Below are 11,604 nucleotides of genomic sequence, written 5' to 3'. Positions count from 1 at the left end.
CTGGAATAAAAGACGGATGTCCGGGTTCGTCTCTCAGACCCGTTAACTCTGTGGCCAGACACTGAGTAAACGAAAGACTCTGCCCTCTATTATCTCATTGTTCCTGTAATTGTTTACTTCAATTCTGACATCCCTTCACGATTGAAATCAAAACCAAATATGTTCAAACTTCTCAGGTTTTTCCCCTTTGGAGGAATAAAGTATTCCCACTCGTTCATTAAGCTATCGGAATAAACCACTTAAACATCAGCCTTTATTTGTAAAAAAAAAAAAACAAAAACTGACTGAAACTAAACTATCAATAAGGTTAATTTAGTTTAGTTCAATCCAGCTAGAATATACAACTCAATATTTCCTACTTATTACTTACACAATAATGTTTATTACAACCACGTTCAGTTTCAACAGTATAGTATTTTATTCACTTTTATATTGCAGTACTTGAGGTAATATAAAGTCTTTTGTACTACATTATCTGTGATTTTATTTCTTAATAATTAAAGTAATTGTTACACATAAACATTTTGTTTGGAGGCACCTTTCTCAGCACTCAAGGACACCATAAAAAATGCAAAATTATGACGTCTTCATAAGATTACCTGTGTAGAAAAAGTTAGTTAAAACATTAAGTAAAAATGCAATACCCTTCAAATGAGCACACAAAGACAACAAGACTCAAATGTTCTTTTAGGTAAGAAGAACAACTTTTTGATATTCCAGTATTTGTTTCATTTTAGCTCTTCTAATATAAACTAGTTTTTAATATTCCTTTTGTCCTTGGTTAATTTTATTTGAAGTTTTTCTCATAACAAAGAACCAAAAGTTTAAACAAAATATTATATATATATTTTTTTAAATCTTAAGGATAACTTGAGAATAAAAAAAATAACAAATCAGTTCAAATTCAGTTCAACGTTTTGGCTGAAACATCAGGTCTCTGCATATCCCCCGTGAATCACTTTGACTTTAACAGCAGGGCATCCAACCACAAATCTTTACGTCTTCCTTCCATCTCTCCGTAATCACCTCTCAGTCTGTTTAAAACATTTACACAGCATCAAACAACGACGTACCACCACAATTACTGAGAGATTTCTTGGGAAAACCAAGAAGCACCTTTTGCTCCAAAACTAACGAGAAAAGAAACTCTGTATTGTTCTGCATCTGGCCGCAGCTTGGACACCCTTGCCTTGGGAGAGCCTGTCAGCAGAGCTTTGTGCTTTGAAAACAGAAATACGCCTCCTCCTGCTCCATGACCCCGGAACCTTCTGGAATGAGCTAGAGAACGTAAGAATGTCTCCAGGGTGCAGGACGTCTGAGCTCCTCTTTTAGGCCGCTTACCTCTGGGATCTGACCCCGGATAAATGGAAGACAAAGGATGAACGTACTTCAGATTGAAATTCTATTACAAGTTAAGCCTTGCTTTCCCTCCAGGGACAAAGTAATTGAAAAGAAAATGTTGTTCCATCTAAATAATCTGAGAATATGACCAAAGTGGAAAACACATCCACTTGAAGATGATTACTGACGTCCAAATGCTGCAAAAACAAAGACAGTGCTGAACAAATAAATAGGTTAACCAAAAAAGAGGTTTAAAATGTTTAAAAAGTTTCAACATGTTCAACATCTACCTTTGATTTCTATAAAACCTCCTTTGGATTTGTAGGATTTGCTTAACAATTACTCCTGATGACAATCCTGTTTTTATTTTCTTATAATATTTTTTTTACACTAAACTGGTTACAAAAACATAAAACACAAACTCCAGCTGACCTAAGTCAGATACACAACAAACCATTAAGACAAATTTAGATCAATTGATCATTCGAGAAAATCCATAAATCATTTTGACCCATCATTTTAGAGAAAAAAGATCAACTTCGATGGCACTGATGGCATTAACAGAAGAAATTATAGATAATATGGATAAAAAGAAATGTGCAATTGGTGTATTTCTGGATCTCAAAAAAGCTTTTGATACCATCAATCATGACATGTTATTAAAAAAACTGGAAAGGTATGGCATTAGAGGGGTGCCATTAAACTGGATTAGGAGCTACATTGGAGAAAGGAAACAATTTGTAGAATTAGATGGTCAGAAATCAGACGTACTCAACATAACTTGTGGAGTTCCGCAGGGATCAGTTTTGGGACCCAAATTGTTCATTTTGTATATAAATGACATAGTCAAAATATCAAATCTTATAAAATACATTATATTTGCAGATGATACAAGTATCTTCTGTACCGGAGAAAACATTCAACAACTCTCTAAAGTGATCAACACAGAAATAGAAAAATTACAGCATTGGCTCAAAAACAATAAATTATTTGTAAATTTAGATAAAACCAAATTTATGATATTCGGAGACAATAAAAAACAGGAAAATAATCCAATTAAAATATCAATTGACAGTGTTAATTTAGAAGAAGTACATGAAATAAAATTCTTGGGTGTCACATTAGATAATAAATTCAGCTGGAAAACACACATCGGACAAGTAAAATCTAAAATAGCCAAGAGTGTTGCTGTTATAAGAAGAATTAACTTCGTACTAGACTATAAATCTTTGTTTATTCTATATAATACACTCATTGCACCACATCTGACATATTGTGTGGAAGTTTGGGGGAATACATACAAAACAAATTTACAGCCATTATACCTCTTACAAAAACAATCCATCCGAATATTACATAAAGTGGGATACTGGGATCACACAAACCAGTTATTTATTAAATCAAATATACTGAAATTCTGGGACCTGGTAACATTTAAAACTACACAATTCATGTTTAAGGTCAGACATCAAAAACTTCCACACAGTATACAGGAAATGTTTGCTGACAGAGAGGGTGGTTATTATCTAAGAGGTGAAGGATATTTTAAAAAACAACATATTAGAACAACCAGGAAGAGTTTTTGTTTATCTGTGTGTGGAGTAAATGTCTGGAATGGATTGAATGATGAGTTAAAACAAATTACAAATGTAAACCAATTTAAAAGTTGATTAAAGCAGAGCTCATTTCAAAATATGCTGTATAAGATGTTTAATATCCAATAGGCTATAATGTAATTGATGATATAAATAGTACTTAAAATAAATTTGTATAGTTATACATGATGGAAAAATGGAAAAATTTTTCTTTTTGATGTTATGATAGTTCATTGTAAATACATTGACAAGTAGGAAAGGGGCAGGACATTATAAGATGTATCTTCTACCTGCTCCTTTTCGAACAGAAAATTTTGCATGTCACATGGGCATAATAATTTGTTTCATATTTTATTTCTTAAGTTTGTTTCATTACATTTTATTTTATTTTCTTTTTGATTGTTTTAAAGTCTGTTCGAAATAAATAAATAAATAAAAAAAAAAAAAAAACTCGTAAGTGCTGTTTTCCTTTTTGTGAAATCCACTTAATTGGAAATTTGTTTCTCATCAGCAGAATTTCGCTCGAAAAACTCAGCTCACTTCCCTCCACCTCCCAGGAACGTGATTTCTTAATTCCTCTCTGTCATTCACCAGCCACCACATGATTTCATTGAAATTGTTTGCTTTACTCTCAGAGCGCCGCTCCATGATGACTCAAGGGGTTTCCTGTTGCTGATAGGAAGTGGATAACGATTGTGCATGCATGTCTGTTTGGAAATGCTGTTTCCACCATGTGCAGACGTCACTCCCCGCTTGTACAGTTTTTGACCAATCGCCGCCGTTGCACAAGCAGTTGCACAAGTAGTTGCTTGAGAGGACTCCATGATGTCACAGTGGAATTAATAACATGCTGAAAAGGAAACCGGAACCGACTGCGGTTTTATTGTCTGAGGAAAGTGGGAAAATTATACAATTCTTTTCATGGTTGGGATGTGGGGAAGAAAGTTCTTGAAACACGGTGAATTTTGTTTAGTTGCCCTGATGGATTACTACAGGTTTGACTTCTGCTTAGCTCCAAGAAACATGAGATTTTTGGTTTAGGAGCCAGGATGTGCAAGTTCCCTGTGCTGCCATAATTTAGAGAATGCCAATGTAGTATCCTGTGACTTTTTAATATTAAGAACATAATCCAAAAACAATAATCCTTTTAAAAAGCAAGCTTTCATTCTACAATGACACCCCATTTTTGTGGTAAGCGCAACAACTTAGATTTCCATTTTCAGCCCTTATTACATGTTCAGTTCAAACAGAGACTGTAAGACTTTCATTGAGTCTCTGTGCTTTGATTTCCTGATAATAACGTATAATTCATGGCCTAAAATGATTATTTTGTCAGCCATTATCTGTTGTTGCTTCATAGTACAAACATTTGTTCATTCGATATTCAAAAAGAAATGCCTTGTCATGACAAAACACTTTTCTAACAGGCATTTGTTGAATGAACGTGCAGGCTTTTTAACTACACAGAATAGGATAGAGGAAGTATTTTTACTTCCCTTACAGATCTTCTGAGCAGAAACAGTGAGTGATATCTGTGAAAGTAAATTGGTCCATTTGTTCGAAACATTTTTTACTCCAGAGTTAAGAAACAACTGGAATCTTGGCATTATGGGAACATAAAAATTCTAAAATTTAGGAGTGAGAACGCGAAACCTTTCCTCTTACATCGAGCAGAGTCAACAGCCAGACCTCAGAGTGTTATTTGTTAGCATAAAGTCACTCATTTAAGCAAAGCAATTCTTTTGCATAAGTTTTCTGAGGTCAGATTTTCATGAAGCCTTGCGAACCAACCTGCTTTTCAAATCGTTGTTCTAGATAGAGACAAAGACGTTTAGAAAAATGTAATTTTAAATACAAAAGTAAACACATTGCTGTAAGAAAGTAATACCAGCTCTCATGCCAGCAGTATCACTGCAATGCATTTCAAGGCATATTAGTAATTTACCAACATTTTTCTCTAAACCTTTCAAAAACACCTTTTAGAAAGCAGTTTTATATTAAAATTCACATGACAATGACACTGAAAAGTAGCCAAAACTGTAATAAAAGTAAATGTAGTTATTAATCATGAGTGCTGCTGCTGGAAGAGCCTCCATGGATCAATAAAGGTTCTGTAAATATTTTTGATTTGCAAGATTTTAAGGATCATAGCAATCTTTTTCAGACTTTTATTAGAGTGAACCAAAGAACTGGCCCAGCTGATGGACAGGCCAGAAGACATGGCTAAAAATAACTATTAATATTATTATTGTGTGTTTGTTTTGTTCTCAATCTTCTCTCTATTACTCTTCCCCTTAAGTGCCCTTTACTTTGATTTATTTCATTCTTTTACATTGAAAATATTTCTTTAGAAACCTTTCTTGGGAGCATTGCACATGAAACTGTCATCCAGCATTAATCTCATTGATGCTGCTTGATTAAAGATGATGTACAGCTGCTGTCCAACAGGGCAGCCTGCTTCAAAGGTTTCTGCACTTAATTATATTTATGAGCGAGTGGATACCCTCTGCCAAAAGACGTAGTAATAAAATAAAATAATAAATAAACACTATTTGTTGCTCATTTTCTCCACAAATCCCATCTTCCCTCGAACTCCTTCCACATGACGTGAACCAGTTATGAATTCATCAAAGTGTGTAAACACGAATGGGAGAGGAGCTTAGCTTTAGGAAAAAAAAGCAATTAGTTGCAGGATAATATCCCATGTAACAGGATTTCAATGACTGTTGGCGCTGCTCTCCTCCAAAAGGAGATTTATTCTCATAATCCTGTGATGAAAGGGATGGCCAATTATTTCCCATGCATTTGAATACACTGTATGAGCCAGGGCAAGGCCTGTGGGAGAGCGAGAGAGAGAGAGCGAGAGACAGACAGAGAGCGGAAGCGTTCAGCAAGAAGAAAAGGCAAAAAAAAGGAAAAGAGAGAAATGTTTGTGTGTACACAAACGCACTAGCTGTTCTGAAAGCAGCGACAAGCTGTCACTCCACAAATTACCTAATGCGGGGCCTTTAATGATGTGATTGCACGACAACTCATGGGGAGAGAGATGAAAGCTGAGCAGTGCTCCATTAACGGCAGACGGCGTGGCTGTGGAAAATTAGGCCCCGCGTTTCTGGGCATTTCATCAGTTTTGAAGGATGTTGAAAATGGGGGTTAACAGTATTGAAGTTTGTGTTTGAGTTTCAACAGCCGGGTGTCATCATAAAGGAGTACACATGATGTTATTGAAACATGCAGCGAGATATTTCAAAGGAATGAAGTCGTGGGACCGTATCCCTGGAGAACCGTGATGGTAATTACAAGGAAACTATTCGGACGGAATCATAGAACATAAAATACATTCAATGTTATGGATATATTCAAATATTTGAAGTTTGACGTAACGGTACTGGTAGTTATTTTATTTTCCTAATTCAGCATTTCAACGGAAAATTCTCAGTTTTAATACATTTCCATCAGGTTGTTTCTAATATTTTCATAATTTGACAGGCCCAAACAGGGTTTGGAGCACCAATCAATAAATGTATCAATTATCTATAACCGGTTAATCTTGGAGGTGGAGAGGGGGAGGTGGTGGTCATCTCCAGCTGTCATTGGGCGAGAGGACAGGTCATCAGTTTACCACTGAGAAACACAGAACAGACTGTTTAAAGTTATATAGTTTGAAATCCATAGTAACAGGGTTCAACATCAAATCTTAGGAAATGATATGACATTAAATGTAAGCTATACATAAAATTTGAGCCTTTTCAATGATTGCTCATCCATAATAAATAATTACAAAAATATTTTCAGTGCTATAAATCTCTTTACAGATTTCTTCTGTTTGTGTTGTTTCCGCCACATTTAAAAGCATCAGGCCATCAAACATATTTTATTTAATTCATTATTTCACAAGTGAAACGGTTATGTTTCCGCTTAGAGACTGGTTGGTTTGGATAGCTACTTTATCTTAAATTGAAATCATAATTTCATCATTTTGTATTTACTTTTATAATGTTTATCTGATGATCTGAGAAAAGAAAAAAGTTGACTTTTTTTGGAGGGGGCTTAAACAGTTTTATTGTGTTACATATGAGTTGATCCTCAAGAAATTGTTGCAAAAAAATTGTTACTTGCCTCAATTTCCCAAAGGACAGAATGAAAAATAAAAACTTAGTCTCAAAAATCAACCCAAAGCCAGAGACCAAAACAGGAAGTTGTTGTTTTAAATCGACTATCACGTGGAAATTAATCAAAATCAGTGTAATTTGTACACCAATTGTAACAAATTACAATCGGTGTGCTTCCTGTTTTTACATATCGATAAACATTCTTAATGCTGAGCGCATAAAAACCAAACACGTTTTTGCGGCCACATCCCTCTCTTATGTATTTGCTGTGATGTGAAACATCAGTTATGTTATGGGATTAGAAAGAATTGTATTCAGTTGCATTCAGGGTTCATATATCCATCAGTCTACACTTAACAAACAGTCCAGAAAGGCAGACTATTCAGAATTGTGGCACCCGGGTGAGATTACTTCAAAGAAGTACAAAGAGAAGTTGCACAAAAAGAAAATCTGCCATGCAGACAGTGCCAAAAACAACCTTCTTAAGCTTTGCACTCTAAGCAAAGCACATTACAAAGGCCATCCCACATACACACACGAAAGAGTTTGTTGATTTGTGCATCAAGATGATACTTTTTAATTAAAACTCTTTACCTGCTTCTTTGTAAACTTAATTAGTTACAACAGAGATTTGCAAAAGTGTTAACTCATCATAAATTCTTTCATGTTATGTCAACAAAAACTTCAGTGTAACTACAAATCTAATAAGAACGCCACGTAAGATGACAGACTGGACAGGGAGCAGTGAAATGTAACTCTGGAGGAGTTGCAGAGATGCAGGAAACCCATTAGTAACCCCCAAAATGGAAAAGGAGCAAGCAGAAAGCTTTTGAGAAAGAAAGACAGTAGAACATTACTTTCCTCTTTATCACAAAAGACTTGAATTTTCATGCTCTAATCACTTTAAACATTTTAGAGCAACACTGACTGTTTGTGAATCAGTGTATTCACAAACACTGATACATTGATATTGAGACGGGTAGCAAATTGAGGTTATACGCCTCAATAAGCTCACTCCTGAGCAAGACCTTGGCTTCAAAACAGCTGGGGTTACATATCCATCTGTTGGAATGGCCCAGTCAAAGTCCAAACCTGAATGTAATTTGCATTTCACGATGCATTTATTTTTTTCAGTTTTGAATACTTTGTTTCCTTTTTTTTGCTTCAGTGGTATGCGCCACTTTGTGTTGGTTTATCACAAAAGAAATTCCTATGAAACAATGATGTTTGCTGTTGCAACTTGACAAAATCCTACAAAGTTCAACACAGATGCAAACACTTTTGCATGCCACCATATAAGAAGCTGTTTCGGTACATTTATTTTCACAGATCTCCAGCTCAGTGTCAGACTTTCCCATTGAGATATTTGTCCTGCAGAATTCTGCTGAATGGTGATTCATTGCACCAAACATACACGATCCAGTCAGACCTGCAGGATACAGGATTCACATCCACTGCTGTACATTTCACTCAGCTGTGAGTCAGGGCTACAGAATCTCTGTGGATGCGTGACAGCATGAACTGCAGTGTGTGTGTTGGTGTGTGTGAGCTCAGGGACAGACAGCTGCTGTTGCTACCTGAAAGCTGTGCTGTGGGTGCTGTCTATGCCTTCCCTCAGCAGTCAATGAGTGAGGATGTTGACATGATAAAGCTACTGATGACTTAAGGCTTGTGTGCGCATCTTTGTGTGTGTAAGGGTGTGGGCGGAGGTAATTAAGGTGTCAGGAAACATGCATTATTTATTGAAACGCAACGTAATGATGGAGAGGCAGCATGATCCATCATGCCCGACTATGTTAACGGTGCTGGAGTATGTGTGTGTTTCTTTAACAGACACACATCTCATTACATTTTTTTGTTCTGGATGAGGTTTGCTTTTAACCGGTGGGTCTTTGATTGATTTGTTCTCTTGCATCTGAAACTCAGCTTCTGTGTTTCTCTTACAGTAAAATCTGTGATGTCGCTGCGCTTGTTCAGTTGGTGTTTCTGTTACAGACTGTGAGATTCAAGGCACAATAAAACTTGATGTACAGTACACTCTGTGAGTGCAGTCGTGACAAGACCGTTTCACATATTAGGACAAAAAAAAATTCTATTTGCGACTCAGCGAGCCGAAGAGGAGACTTGCTATTTTGTGCTAGAGTGTTGAGACAAAGCTTGGGTGTTAGGCAAGTTACCGGGTTGTGACTCAATGTTTTGTGCTGATTACAGCTTTGTGTTTAGAGTTATGTCATTTCCCCTCAGGGTGAATACTAAGGAGATTAGGCTGACCCAGTCCTTTTAAATGCAGGTAAAACACTGGTTAAACAGTGTGAACAAGCTTTCTGGGAAGCAAAAGTTTACTTCACTCTTCAGAAAGCAGACTAAAATTTGCTGAGAAGCTTTCATTAACTTCCACGGAAATAGGAACTGCTTGCTTACTTATATCTGAAAGACATTTCACCACATGCAGTGCCTTGTCTTGTCTTGCTAAACCCACAAACTTCAATATGTTTTAAAAATATTAGATGCGGTAGACAAACAAAAAGTATTGCCTAATTGTGACACTGAAGAAAAAAAAAAAAAAACAAGAATGCAATGCAATTTTCATTTTGTATTAAATCAATAGCAGAACTACACTTTGAAGCTCCAGTGGCAAAAACTTTAGGTATGTCACTAGCGGCTTTGAACAACTCAAACTGAAATTGCTATCTCCATCCACTGTCTTCCGCTCATCTGGGGTCGGGTCGCAGGGGTAGCAACCTAAGAAGGGAGGCCTAGACTTCTCTCTCCCCAGCCACTTGTTCAGCTCCGCCAGGGGAACCCCATGGCGTTCCCAGGCCAGCCGAGAAACAAAGTCCCTCCAGCGTGTCTTTGGGTCTTCACCGGGGTTTCACAGAAGAGTAGTTCCTATAATGAGCCCAGCTGATGCCCAATTCCACCAGGTGTTTGCTAATTGCTGCTGCCACTAGTCTGGAGGAGCTATTGCAGTGACCCACATACATCATGGGTGACTCTAATAGAATCATGTCTATCTTGCTGAGTTTGAGTCCATTAGTTTTGAAATGAGCAAACCTAAAGACTAATGCTTTTATTTTGAAGAATATGTCTGAGCTTTATTTTGAAAGCCTAACATGATCATTTCACACATCTCTGTTTTAGCTGCTTTCTTGCTGTGTAGACTACTTACATTATATTTACTGTTAATATAATAACTCTTTGTGCCAACGATAAATGACTTCTTCCTGGACAGTTAAACTGTAACATTATAACCCAGCAAACCCAATTTATCCCACTTGTAGAAGTGAGTAAGTGAAGAGACCAAGCAACAAAAAAGCATGCGCAAACATTCCTGTAAGGTGTTGAACCAAGAAAAGACATTTTAATATGCGGAAAAAGTCCAAACCCATCTGGGGAGAACATATAAACTCCACCCTTTAAGCCTTGTGCTGGTTGCTTTTCAGTTCCCAAACTATGGGCAGAAATTTTAGCACTCAATAAATTCAGCACAAATTTCAGTATTTTTCCATCCTATACAGGCATGATCCGTTTTCTGCGGTCTGTGGCTTTAGTGAGGCTTTTTGAAATATTGTTATTCTTCACCTCGCCTGGCAGTAAATCTTAGAGAACAGCTAAAGCCCGAATGGAAGTTTGCCTGGAAATAAGAGGTGAAGTTTTATAACATCAAAGAGGAGGAAGACAGAGAGAAGGACAACTCGGATTCTTTTATTTCATCTGAACTGACCCAACGTCTGTAGAATATTCTAACAAATAATTTTTACCCAAAAATGTCCAATATGCATTCTTTGGGGGGGCCGGAGGAGGAGCGGTGGATCAATTTTCAAACAAGAGAAAGAAGAAATAAATTTTAATGTATTGTAACTAACAATTAGTGCCTACTATTAGAAGAAAATAGATGTTAGACTGACCAAACGTTCAGAAACTAGATTTTGTTCTTGTGCATCCCCAACTGATAGCAGTGGAGTTTTATTACATTGCCATAATTTTCAATTTAGTCAACCAATTTTAAAGATTATGTTAGTCTATTGTTGCCATATGGAGCTCAAATTGTTAAACTTTGAGTTCTTTACAAGTAACCGTGTTCACATTGCCTGAGGCTCTTTCCATTATACGAGAGACAATATCTTGACCTTTTGAAAGTTTTAACAAGTTACAAACAAACTGGAATGTATCTTTGAACCAAGCTTTAAGAATCACACAATTAGCACTTCACATTACCATCAACATCCCAACATAGCCTGACACATGCAGGTGATGGCAACAGGCTCTGGAGATGATTGATAGGAGGAAGGATGGAGCTAAATACACCAGTCCTGGAGGAAACTCCTTTAGAGACTTTTCTGTAAACTGGAGTGAATGTTCATCTTACAACAGCCTTAAAAACAATCCTTATATGAAAACAGCATTTTAGTTTATTTTTCTACATCATAACAATTACCTTTTAAGTTACAGTAGCTTTCATATAAGTGAAGCCAGATCACTGAGACTGATAGCATTGAATCACAGCAAAACTGAATAAATACAGATGTTGTGGGGGAAGAAAAACAATGACTTAT

This window comes from Xiphophorus maculatus, chromosome 13 (assembly GCF_002775205.1).
Source record: "Xiphophorus maculatus strain JP 163 A chromosome 13, X_maculatus-5.0-male, whole genome shotgun sequence".
NCBI lineage: Eukaryota > Metazoa > Chordata > Actinopteri > Cyprinodontiformes > Poeciliidae > Xiphophorus > Xiphophorus maculatus.
This window is presented reverse-complemented; position numbering follows the sequence as displayed.